The following is a 12,885-nucleotide window of genomic DNA, read 5'->3' as shown; positions in this document are numbered from 1 at the left end:
ATAAAATCATACATTGTAATGTCCTGCCTGTCAATGAATACTTCAGCTTCAACCATAACAACACAAGAGCACACAATAGATACAAACTCAAGGTTAACCGCACCAAACTTGATTGCAGGAAATATGACTTCAGCAACAGAGTGGTCAATGTCTGGAATACTCTACCTGATTCTGTAGTTTCTTCCCCAAACCCCAAAAACTTTAACCTTAGACTGTCTACTATTGACCTCACCCCTTTCCTAAGAGGTCTGTAGTGCATAAGCGCACCAACGTGCCTACCGTCCCTGTCCTATTGTTTCTTTTATTTTTCTTATATGTACCCATTTCATGTATTCATAACTATGTATATACTTATACCTATTATCTTGTAAGCAATTGACAAATCAAATAAATAAATCAAATAAATATATAAAACTATTATATAGCTACTTGTTATATAATAGTGTTACTTGTTTTTTAATTACAAGTCAAAAACATTATTTTTGGTGTATAGCAAGACAGTGCAGGCAGAGGTTGCCTTCTCAATAGGCTGCAGGCTGATATAAGATGGCATTGAATGTGGCTGACTTTAACAAACTGTGCTCAATCTATTACAACCTAGACCTATGGATCAGTCCTAAGACTGTAGTTCTCTGACTATTGGATAGCACTACAGAAAATCTCAACCCAGTTTTCCCTTTTGCAGTCAGAGTTAGATAGAGCCTCAAGATAATAGAGGAAATTCCAATAAAGACTATCCCCCTCCTGGTATCTTGCTACAACTGTAATTGGTTTTGTCTAAATCCTAACCTGACACAGTTTCAACTGGTGGCCCAGTCTTGGTTAAGTAGGGGGTGGATTAAAAAGAGTAGATCTGATCAATCCAAAGCCATCACACATGGCCCTAAACCACAAAAAGATTTAAATCAGTGAATGCTGCTCTTTTTCTAAATCCTACCACATGCACCTGTCTTTGAGACTACTGGAGCTTTTATATTTGCCAAAAAATGACTTTATGGTTTCTTGTGTTGTAATTAAATTTTAATTCCAAGTTTTTGAAATTAAAAACGAAAGAATGGCAGAATAATTTCATTGTACTATAAATATGTGCAAGTGATATGTCCAATAATAATTTATTTACTTTTTTATTTTATTTTTAATTTTTTTCTAGAAAAAACATTTATTTGGCATACATTTAAAACAAACAAATCGTGTGTGTGTGTGTGTGTGTGTGTGTGTGTGTTTTCTTAAGTTTTCGCGGGTATTTATATGTATGGTATTCAGCTTTGTTCGGGTATTTTCCCACGTCATTATAGTTGTGCTTTTAAAGTTGTAGCAATGAGTCTTGGGAGTCTTGGTCTGTGTTTATTGATCTTGGAGTTTGCTGTGATCTGCTTGATTGGTTTTTCTAATATCTTCTGTCTGTTTTGTAGCATTTTTTTGTCTTGATTGGCTGGCAGACCAAGACTCCCAACTAATCAGGATGAAGAAAAAAACCATTCTAACACAGCAGTAGGCTAGCACCAAATTTAAAACAGAAACGGCTGTGAAAGCCTGACTCACAGATGAACACAATACACAAGCCTGATGATGGCAAATGAGATTCTGCCGAAACGTCGCTACAACTTTAAAAGCACAACTATAATGACGTGGGAAAATACCCGAACAAAGCTGAATACCATACATACATACATACATACATACATACATACATACATACATACATACATTTTACAGCATATATTGAGCAATGGTTAATTTTTTTTTCTTTATCTTTATCATTGACATGATCTGCCTTGTTACCATAACTCCTTCGTTCTTTTAATGTTTTAATTTCTCTACATAGTTTGTGATTAAATGCACGTCTTCTGTCATTTCCATAACTTATCCAAATATCAAATATTACCTTTTCTTTAACCACTCATACCAAATGTTCCATATTTCATAATAGTCACTATCTTGTTTATTTTTTAACAGTTTGGTTATGCTATCCATCTCAGCGCATTCATGTATTTTTTTAATTACCATATCCTCTGAAGGAATGGAAGACAGTTTCCAAAAAATAAATAAATAATAAATAAATAAATAAAATAATTTATTTACTTATTTATCTGATGCTATATCATACATGGACTAACAACATATATTAACATTTCATCTACATTAATAAAACACAATAAAATATAAATGTTAAAAAGAACTATGTTCAAATATCAATGTGGATATTTGAACAGTGCATGAACTAAAACAAACTAACAACTGCTGGCAACCAAACTACTCTGCACACATTCCTGGCTCTCAAAATACATGGCAACAAAAATGGGGTGGGTGGGGGTGTTGGACCTTTTCAGGTCCAAATGACAAGAGCGATCAAGAATATTATTCCAATTTGCCAAATCAACGTTGAGGGGCCCAGCAGATCCAATAATCCAATAATGATTTTCAAGCAGCTCCCACTGAGAAAGGAGTTGTTCTGTTTGAAGTTGCACTTCCTCCATTTGTGGCAACATACTGGAGTAGTCATGATCTAAAGCAAATATGTATAGGAACAGACCATTTCTGTTTCCTCCCATCCAGGGGTGGGATTCAAAATTTTTAACAACCGGTTCTGTGGGTGGGTGTGGCTTGGTGGTCATGTGACTGGGTGGACGTGGCTTGGTAGTTGGGCATGGCCAACTCAATATCACTCACATCGAGGCACGCATCTCCTCGCCTGGCCTCTCATGACTGTGGGGATGCTGCAGTAGTCGTAAGTGTGAAAAATGGTCATAAGTCACTTTTTTTCAGTGCCATTGTAACTTTGACATTCCACACAAGCAAAGTACCAGCAAAGGAGGGGAAAAAAACTCCAGAGAAGTTCCTGAGACAGGAAGTCTAGTCCTGCCAAGAATGTAATAAGGGTTAACGGAGAGGCAGTTTCTGTAAGCAACACCAGAATGTTTCCTTCCTGCCTTCCTTACAGGATTAGGCCAGTAATTTCTTCTAACAACCAGTTCTCTGAACTGCTTAGAATGTTAACAACCGGTTCTAGCAAATAGGTGCGAACTGGTAGAATCCCACCCTGCTCCCATCCCTTTTGTTCTAATATTTCTCCTCATATTTCTCACAGACTAGTAATAGGCTAGTTCACAAGGATGAAATAAAACTAAGCTTAAGGCTACATATCACCTACCCTACTTTAGGCAAGACAATCCATAAAAGAGTTCTTTGAATGACAATAGAGCAAATCTCCATTTGATTAATGCCTAGATAGCGGATTATATAAGAATTCTCTGATACTGATGAAAATGATGCTGTAAATATAAGTCGTAGGTAAGTAAAAAGTCATAAATTCCTGAGGCAAACAACAGATGAAACTGCATCCATACTAAATTACAAAGAGAAAAGTCATGTTAGCTGGCAACTCATTGTTATTTTAAATCAAATTGTATTCCAACAGCTAGAAATATCTCACTATGGATTTGAACTTCTAGGAAACAAATATGCTAAAACACCTCAAGTCTCAACTAGTACCCTCAAGTGAATTAGAAAAGAGGGAAAGAATATTGACTATAAATACATCAGAAATGTGTTCATGGAACAATTTGATTTTTGGGATCCTGGTCCAAATTATGTGGTTGATGGCTGCTATGGGCTCTCAGATAGGAAATATGGATTAGGCCAAAGCATAGCAAACTGAATAATTACATAATTATTAATATAACTGGCATTCTGGCCCTAGGAAGCTCTTCCTCTCAATATGTACAGTATGAATTTTGTTTTCTGCCCCTCTGCCCAGGCTTCTTTTATTTCTGAATTATCTATTTTTTTCTAGAGTGATTGTACTGTATATTCATTAATTTCACTTGTAATCCCAGATATCATTTTTCAATGGCATATTTTTGAAAGACAGAAATGGCATTTGAGTTTATTGTCTTAACCAAGATCAGTTGGTAAAACTGTTTAGGGTCATGCACCTCCTTGGTGTCATGTAATTCTGCCAAGCTAATAGATAAATTTAACTATGTTTCTATACAACAGAACTGACACGTAAAGAAAGAAAAAGCCCTGGCACAATGTTTTATAAGGGAAAAACAGAATCTTTAGATTTTTAATGCAATTAGTGGGCATTTTTCCCTTGAATGCCTTGCATTCTGAAGTACTCCTTCTACTAGACTGCCTCTATAACTCCAGAGCCACAGGACTCCATGAAATTGGAGCAAACAAGACATGAAAAACAAGTGTTGCAAAATTATTACATTTATTCATGGGAATTTTTTTCCAATCCAGTAAATAGAAACTATCCCCTCTTTAAAACAAATAAGCAGAATGACTTGATGTCTGAAAATATTTGTTCCTGACCAAATATAGAAAACTGTTTCATAGAACTAGGTTGCTTCCTTGAAACTTGTTACAAGGGGAGTTACATAAGCGGTGCAGGAGGAGAATGTGTATGAGGTACTACCATGTTACCACAGCAGGCTCAGTTTCATATTAGAAAAAGGCTTAACACTGTTTTCTTTCCTATTGGAGCATCACTTCCACAATGTTGATGGTTCCTGTCCCTTCATTTGCCTTTCTCCTTTCACCAATTAGTATTGCTGCCTAAACATAAACAACAAGAGAAGAATTGGTTCCTGGCTCATTGCCTTTTCATTGTTCTAGGTTACAAGGGTTCGTAAGCCAGGCTGCATTGGCCTGTGTACAGTAATCCTGCAGCTCTTCCAACTAGCCATTCTTCTTCGTTCAAGAATAAATCTATATGTACCACCTGATTTTTACATCTTTTGTGGGAATAGAGTGCTTTTTTTTCTTTTTTCTTTTTCTTAAATATCCTAGACTGGCTGAGTGCACCAGCCAGCACACTCATTCAGAATAGGCATATAACAAGGAGTGGCAGCAAAAGGGAGTCACAATGAGCCTTGATTAGATTCAGAGTTCTACAAGAATGTCATTTCTTGATTCCCGCCAAGACAAAAGGTTTGACAAGTGCTAGTCTAAATCAGTGTTTCTAAACTTCAGCAACTTTAAGATATAAAGTTTAAGGGGAGTGCATAAGTGCGCAATCGTGCCTATCGTCCCTGTCCTATTATCCCCAATTATTCGTACCTATTTCTGGTATTTATACTTATGTTTATTATCTTGTAAGCTATTGACAAATAAAATAGATAAATAAATAATATATGTAAACATTCAGCATCTGACTGGGGAATTCTGGGACTTTGAAGTCCATATAACTTAAAGTGAGGGAAGCATTGTATATAACTTAAAATTGGGAAGCATTGTTATAAACTACAGTGAAATAATTTTGTTCTTTTTGTTTTTTGTTTTTCTGAAAGCTGGTTTCTTAACAGAAGACTGCTACTTAGATTGATAATCAAATTTCATAGGGAAGGAGAGACATATATGGTACATATTTATGAAAACCATGGAATTCTATGGCACCAATCTTATTTGCAAAGCAAGACCAATTATTTTTCTAACAACAATGTTCTAATTTTTTCCTCTCTGGGTGCATTAGCATTGCCACTACATGCTCTGTAAAGTCAATACAAATTCACATCCTCTTATAAGTTTCACACAATTTTGTGAAATAATAATATTTTCAATGATCCATTATTATCTTAGTCAGGCCATTTTTAGTCAGGGGTTTATGTTTAGGAACTGCAAAACCTCTTGAATATGTAAAGAACACATTTATAATATTTTATAATAATATTTTCTATTGCCCAATATTTCCCCTTTACTTTGTTTTCTTTTCTTTCCTCATTTTACTCACTTAAGATAGATAATAATACTCACTTAAGAGTGGATAATAAAATGACACCGCAAATAAACATTGGGAACTTTTTTTAATCAAAATTATATTGACTTCTTTGTTTTATTCCTCTTGAAACCTGCAAGGAACTTCATATTCTGAGTGTTTTAATCTTCATGTGCAAAAGAATAAGCTTGTCAAAAATATGAAATTAGTGACTTATTGAAATGAACATTTTCATGTGTCTGTTAATGTACTGTGTTAGATAAGTTCAGAGGCAGTGTATGCCATGGAATAACAATTTTTGAAAATGAATACTTTTATATCCTACATTTTGGCTTCCCAAAGGCTGAGAGAAACAAGATGGACTTAATCTGATTCTGCTAGGCAAGAACAGCCTGGTTCTTACAACATCCTAAGGCATTCTATTATTTCTTTATTAATTTGACCTATATCCTTTCTTTTCTTCAAGAAAATAAATTTGACCTATCATCCTTTCTTTTCTTCAAGAGCTCAAGAGGACTTACAATATGTGCAGAACTTCCCTCACTTTTTATCCTAAAGCTGCGATGGCAAACCTATGGCAGGCGTGCCACAGGTGACACAAAGAGCTATTTGTGCGGGCACGCAAGCCCCAGCCAAACTTACCTGCACTGCACATGTGTTTGCCTCCCAGCTGATTTTTGGCCCGTTTGAGGCCTTTTTCGGCCTCCCAGAGGCTTGAGGGAATCCTCTGCAGCCTTTGGAGGCCAAAAAACAGGCCCATTGTCACTTCCTGTATTTCCAGAAATACTGGAAATGATGAAACTGTCCCATTTTTCGGCCTCCAAAGGCTGCAGAGGCTTCCCTCGAGCCTCTGGGAGGCCGAAAAAGGCCTCAAACAGGCCAAAAATCAGCTAGGAGGTGCACAGTGCAGGTAAGGGGGGGAAATCACATATGCATGCACAGGAGGAGTGGGGGCTCACACGCATTGTCTTCTGGGTGCTGGCACGTGAGCGTGCGTGTGTAAGCACGCGCACAAATTTCGGCACTGGAGCCCAAAAAGGTTAGCCACCACTATCCTACAGCAAGAAATCGATGAAGTTGGTTGAACTAAATAGAGAATAGACAATTCAAAAACATTGCATGAATTTCCATGCCTCAGATTGAACTTGCATTGAGCATTCCCACATTCGAATCCAACACCTAAACTTCTATGCTATACTGGCTCTTGATTTTGAATAATGTACTACTGATTTGGTCTGTGCAATATGCAGATTATATATTACATATGCGTAATTCAATTATTTTGTTTGCCAGGAGCCTTGGTGGTACAGTGATTAAAATGCAGTATTGCAGGCTAACTCACTGCTCACTGCCAGCAGTTTGATCCTGACAGGTTCAAGGTTGACTCAGCCTTCCATCTTTCCGAGGTTGGTAAAATGAGGACCCAGTTTGTTGAGGGCAATATGCTGATTCTGTAAAGTGCTTAGAGAGGGCTGTAAAGCACTATAAAACAGTATATAAATCTAAGTGCTATTGCTATTACTACTACACGGTGATTCGAATGTGTCACTTTAACACTACTGGATACGATCTAAGTTAAGATTACATTTTAATTCAGTTACAAAATCTATATTTAAAATTCTGATATTTGTTAAATTACAGATGAGCAGTTAATACATTCAAATAACTAAAATAAATATAAATGAAATAAATCTTCCAGTTCAATATAAAAATCTAATATCTGGCCAGAGATACATCTGAACATTAGCTACAACCAGGGGTGGGATACAACAGGGTTAACTACTGGTTCGGGATTTACAAGCTTCCCTGCCCGCTGTGAGCCGCGCGCCTGTTAATTGTCATTAGCACTCTGCTGCCGAGAAGCAGCCTTTGAAACAGCCCTCTTTTCTTGTTTTTTTAACTGCAGCTGTGCCTCATTCGGCAGCTGAAGTTGAAAAATCAGGAAATAAAAATCAGGTAAGAGCCCAGGTGGGCGAGTGGACAAAAACACTGGCAGACATAGAACCGGTTCTATGTCTGCTGCTCTTCAGAGCTACCTGTTCTACAGAGGTGGACAGAACCGGTAGAAACCCACCCCTGGTTACAACGTACATATCTCTGCTGGGATTCTGGGAAAATCATTGTTAACCCGGATATTATGTTAACTGAGAAAACAGACTGGTCAGTAAGGATTCAAAAGATGTAGAACTAGAAGCAAAGTCTTACAATCTTTCTTCTTTATTTTTCACATTACCACTGTCAGGTATTTTGCCTCATCTCACAATGGTGACCTTTGTATTAATGAAAGATTTCATCCCAGTATTTCTTTTTTACATTTCTCTTTTGATAATGCATTATTTCAATTTATATTTATAATTCTTTTATTTTATATTCAATTATACATATAATACTAAGTCAGAGGTCCAGATCCTGACGGCGCATGTATTCAAATCTTTTTCAAAATTGCTATTAAATTTATAATAGTTATAATAACACAATGGGAAATGCATTATATATATAATTATGTTGCGTACATTATGTGTAATTATCTGCAGCAAAACAAGTAGTGGTTGGGTAAATTATTGTCAGGCCTATTTTATCCAGATTCCTCTATTTTTCCTCTTCTTATTTAAAACTAAAACTTTAGTTAGACTTCAGAGAAACAGAAAAGCAGGATAAAAATCAATCAAACAATAAAATATAATTTTATTTACATCCTGCTTAGTTATCCATGTCTCCATCTATTTAAGATCAAAAGCCTCTTTTGATTTGGATGCACAGTAAAAGGCACTGGCAATAATTTCTTAAAAGCCTGCTATTACTGGAAAATAGTTCAAAAAGCACTGCAAGTACAAATAAATGAATTTAGTGAGATAACTCTGATTCCTAATTTGATCATCCCAAAGGTGCATTTTCAAGAGATAACTGGACTTTCTGGTTTTTTTCTTTTTCTTTGAAGACGTTTCGCTTCTCATCCAAAAAGCTTCTTCAGATCTGACTGCAATGATGAGGAATGGAAGGATTTATACTCCTACAGCTGGTCTTTAGGTAGTGGTAAGACAGAGATTCACCACGGTGCTGTCTTTAGCAGTCATTTCTTCACTGCCATGACTGTGCCTGACCACTACCTATTTTAAATATAATGAAGGTTTCTACAGAGAAAAACATGGCTGTGCCATGGGTTCATCTGTGTCCCCCATTGTGGCCAATCTCTACATGGAAGAGGTAGAAACCAAAGACCTAGACTCCTTCACAGGAATTCCACCCACTCATTTGTATAGGTATGTGGACGATACCTTGGTAAAGATCCAAACAAAGAAATTGGAAGCATTCACCAAACATATCAACTCCGTGAATAGAAACATCAAATTCACACGGGAAGATTTAAGGAAAATAGTCTAGCCTTCCTGGACAGTGCAGTACACATTAAGGAAGACAGAAGCCTTAACATTTACGCTTACAGAATACCTCCACACACAGATCAATATTTATATTTTGATTCTCACCACCCACTAAAGCACAAAATGGGAGTCATCAGAACCCTACACCACCGAGCTGAAGGCTTGTCTACCAGCAAAGATGGGAAAGAAAAAGAATGAAAACACATCAAAGAAGCCTTCAGAACATGTGACTATCCCAAGTGGGTCTTCATCAAATCTCAAAAAAGATCCTACAGGAGCTCTTCCATAACAGACAATGAAGAAAACTATAAACAAAGCAACACTGTCATTCCATACATTGCAGAAATATCAGAAAAGCTCAGGAAGATCTTCAGTCAACACAACATATGTGCACACTTCAAACCCAAGAATACACTAAGGCAGAAGCTTGTCCACCCCAAGGATAAAACACCCGGGCACAAACTGAGCAATATGGTATATATTCGTGATGGCGAACCTATGGCACAGGTGGCATGCAGAGCCATTTGTGCAGGCATGCGAGCCCCAGCCAAACTTACCTACACTGTGCATGTGCGCACCTCCCAGCTGATTTTTGGCCCATTTGAGGTCATTTTCACCCTCCTTGGAGGCTCAAGGGAAGCCTCTACAGCCTTGGGAGGCTGAAAAATGGGCCTTCCAGAAATACTGGAAATGCCCATTTTCAGCCTCCGGAGAGCCTCTGGAGCCTGGGGGAGGCCGTTTTCACCCTCCTGGGGGCTCAAGGGAAGCCTCTGCAGCTTTTGGAGGTCAGAAAAAAACAAGCCCAGAAGTGCCAAAATGGGCCTGTTTTTCAGCCTCCAAAGGCTGCAGAGGCTTCCCTTGAGCCCCCAGGAGGGTGAAAATGGCCTCCCCTCAGCTCCAGAGGCTCTCCAGAGCCTGAAAATGGGCATTTCCGGATTTCCAGAAGGCCTGTTTTTCGGGCTCCTGAGGCTGCAGAGGCTTCCCTCAAGCCTCCAGGAGGGCGAAAAAGGCCTCAAACAGGCCAAAAATCAGCTGAGAGGCGCACACATATGCAATGCAGGTAAGGAGGGATGTTGCACGTGCATGCTTAGGAGGGGCGGGTCACATTGCATTGTGGGTACCGGCACACATGCGCTTTCAGCACATCACAACAAAAAGGTTCACTATCACTGGTATATATAGTACAATGCAGTGAGCCATATGTAGATCTGTACATTAGGGAAACAAAACAACCAATTCATAAATGCATGGCACAATATAGGAGAACAAACCCATCAGGACAAGATTCAGCAGTCCACCTGGGTTAAAAGACAGTTTTGAAGACAGCAAAGTCCACATTTAAGACAGAGAGGACCACTGGTTTGAAAGAGGGAGCATATAGGAAGCAAGAGAAAAGAACGTCAATTAACGTAGAGGTTCAATGTGAAATCATTCTACTTTCACCCAAGAATTGTGAAGTTTTGGGCCCATTGTCTCTTCCTAGTCAGACTGGACTGGATTAAGATAAAGTACTAAAATGAAATAAACTCATTTCATAAATAAAATTTCCAAAGTCAATATGGTAATTTGAAATCTTGGAAATAACTTCTGTATGACTAATCAATCTACTACATCCCAGCCATAATACTATTAAGGCATTTTATTGCATCAGTGCCAGTAGCAAGAGAAAGGGGAAAGTCAAGAACTGTTGTGCTCTGGACAAGAGCAACTAAAATTTGATTCTTGAAATTCTATCATCTAAGTGAGATTGACAGCCATTAGTTGGGCGAAAACAGTAGAGCAGTAGAAACAGTAAAAACAGGAAGGGCTAATCCAAGGCCAAGTGAAATCTCTATGTTATGGTCACATCCTTCCCAGCAGAACATGGCCAGGGGAGCAAAATTCACATCAAGTTTAATCAGATTTAATGACAAGAAATAAAACATTAGCATATGCAATTTTGGAAACCAAGTAAGCATTCTCAACTTTTAATGTTTAAGAGTGAATACACTAACTGAATTCTTACAGAGAATTAAAACTATAGAGGTAACTTCTCTTTTCCAGATACTTGAATATCCACTTATTCTACGTTCGTGTTGTTTAAAAATACGTCTTTGTTATAAGCTTCAGTAAATTCTCTTACAATATCCTTAATTCATTTACCATTCCTTACCTTTCCCGTGCAATGTGTTTGTGTGTGTTTGTGTGTGTGTGTGTGTATGTGTAATTGTATGTATATACAATATGTATATATGTATGTGTGTATATATATTCTCTTTTGTGTGTATCTTCTCTCTACGTATGCACACACAAACATCCACCATGGTCTCACTAGCTGGCAAGATTGGCAGGTAATATCCTTGTGGAAACCAGATTAAAGTTTATTGTCATCCTTTCCTGAATACAGTTTGCTGACTTTGCTGAGTTCCAGAAAACTTATTTTAAAAACCCAGTAGACCAGAAGAGATGTTCAACATTCAAGATGACCTCATATCATTGGCAGAAGCAAATCTGGATTTATTTTAAAGTGTATATTCAACAGAAGGTATGCTCATATTTGCAATATGCACTGTTAGCATCTATTCTTTTCATTGATAAGTTTATTGTTAACATACTTAAATGACTTTCACATTTATATCCATAAAGGGTAGCAACAGGCCCTGTTAAAACGCAACTATTTATAAAAATGTTGCCATTTGTTATTGGATTTATAGCTTTTTATATCTTCTCTTTGTTGCATGAATTTAAACACATCTTTGTTTCTCACATACACATGCTATTTTTCAGTGTAAAATGCATTTTTTCATAGTTTGCCCATTTTTATTTTTCAGCATGGGAGAATTTTTTTCCTAGTTTATTATGGATTGGCAAATAACATCAGAGCTTTTCTTTCAGAGAATTTACAACTGGGGCTTTGAAAAGAGATGCTATGTGTACTTATATATGAGTATATGACAGGAGTTTTTTATGAGGCAAGGTCATCTAATAGATTATGAGTAAAGCAGACAAGTACTAGCTATGCCAAACTCCTGGATGGTTGTTTTTGTTGTTGTTGGTAATAGTGGTGGTTTTGATTTTGACAGGCAGCCTTATGAGTTTGGGTTTGGGTTTCTCAATTCTGAAAGGGCAACTGAATTATCAGATTTAATGACCTTTCTGCTTGCCTTTTCAGCTCTCCATTAAGCTTAGGCAGAAATGTTTCTTGTGGTCTGCTGGTTTAGCTGATAGAAAATGATGAGAAAACGATATGCTGGGACACTTGTGATGAAAATACATCCTTTGCAGACTCTGAAATGAGTAGCAAGATGTTCCTATGTTGGAAATAAGAATAACAGCCCAATCCAGGAGTTACTAATCACTGGTATTTGAAGGAAATGAAAAACAATTATTACAAACAATTACCCACTAATCTATGCAATTTATTTAGAAACTAAGGAAATCAAATATACTTAGGTTTATTTCTAATGCGTATTAATAGTATCTCCTATGACAGATAGCTTAAATTTCAGCTATATAAATACCCATAAACACCGGTCTACAAATTTTGGGAAATTATCGATCTCCCAAGATAAAATGTGTTAATTTTACATATTTTGATTTGATGAACTAGAAAACAGGTGATAAAGGTGCTGTTGGCTAAAGTTTTCAAGATATTTCACAATAAAGATTTATACATAGGCAAGTATATTTGTCTACAAGGGAGGGAGGTGATCATAAAGCCTCACATCTTCTTGACAAAGTACGGTAGAACAATGAAAATGGTACCAAATTATCTTCACTTTGAGAACAACAAGGCAGATGACT

The 12,885-nt window shown here is 37.2% G+C and overlaps 1 protein-coding gene and 1 long non-coding RNA gene across 21 annotated transcripts in view; one reads left to right on the top strand and one right to left on the bottom strand.

Annotated features, from left to right (window-relative positions):
- Nucleotides 1-12,885, bottom strand: part of NRXN3 (neurexin 3) — a 1,270,300-nt gene that overhangs the window by 855,210 nt on the left and 402,205 nt on the right. The window lies entirely within an intron of this gene.
- Nucleotides 1-12,885, top strand: part of LOC148133440 (uncharacterized) — a 77,824-nt gene that overhangs the window by 46,194 nt on the left and 18,745 nt on the right. The window contains exon 2 of the long non-coding RNA XR_015746814.1: nucleotides 11,489-11,626. This is a non-coding gene — a long non-coding RNA (uncharacterized LOC148133440). The remainder of the gene's footprint in view (nucleotides 1-11,488; nucleotides 11,627-12,885) is intronic.

The sequence above is a fragment of the Notechis scutatus genome, chromosome 1 (assembly GCF_049901735.1).
Source record: "Notechis scutatus isolate UNSWTSFEM ecotype Mainland chromosome 1, rNotScu1.2, whole genome shotgun sequence".
Lineage (NCBI taxonomy): Eukaryota > Metazoa > Chordata > Lepidosauria > Squamata > Elapidae > Notechis > Notechis scutatus.
Note: the sequence above shows the minus strand (reverse complement) of the source record. Positions and strands in the feature narration are given on the sequence as shown.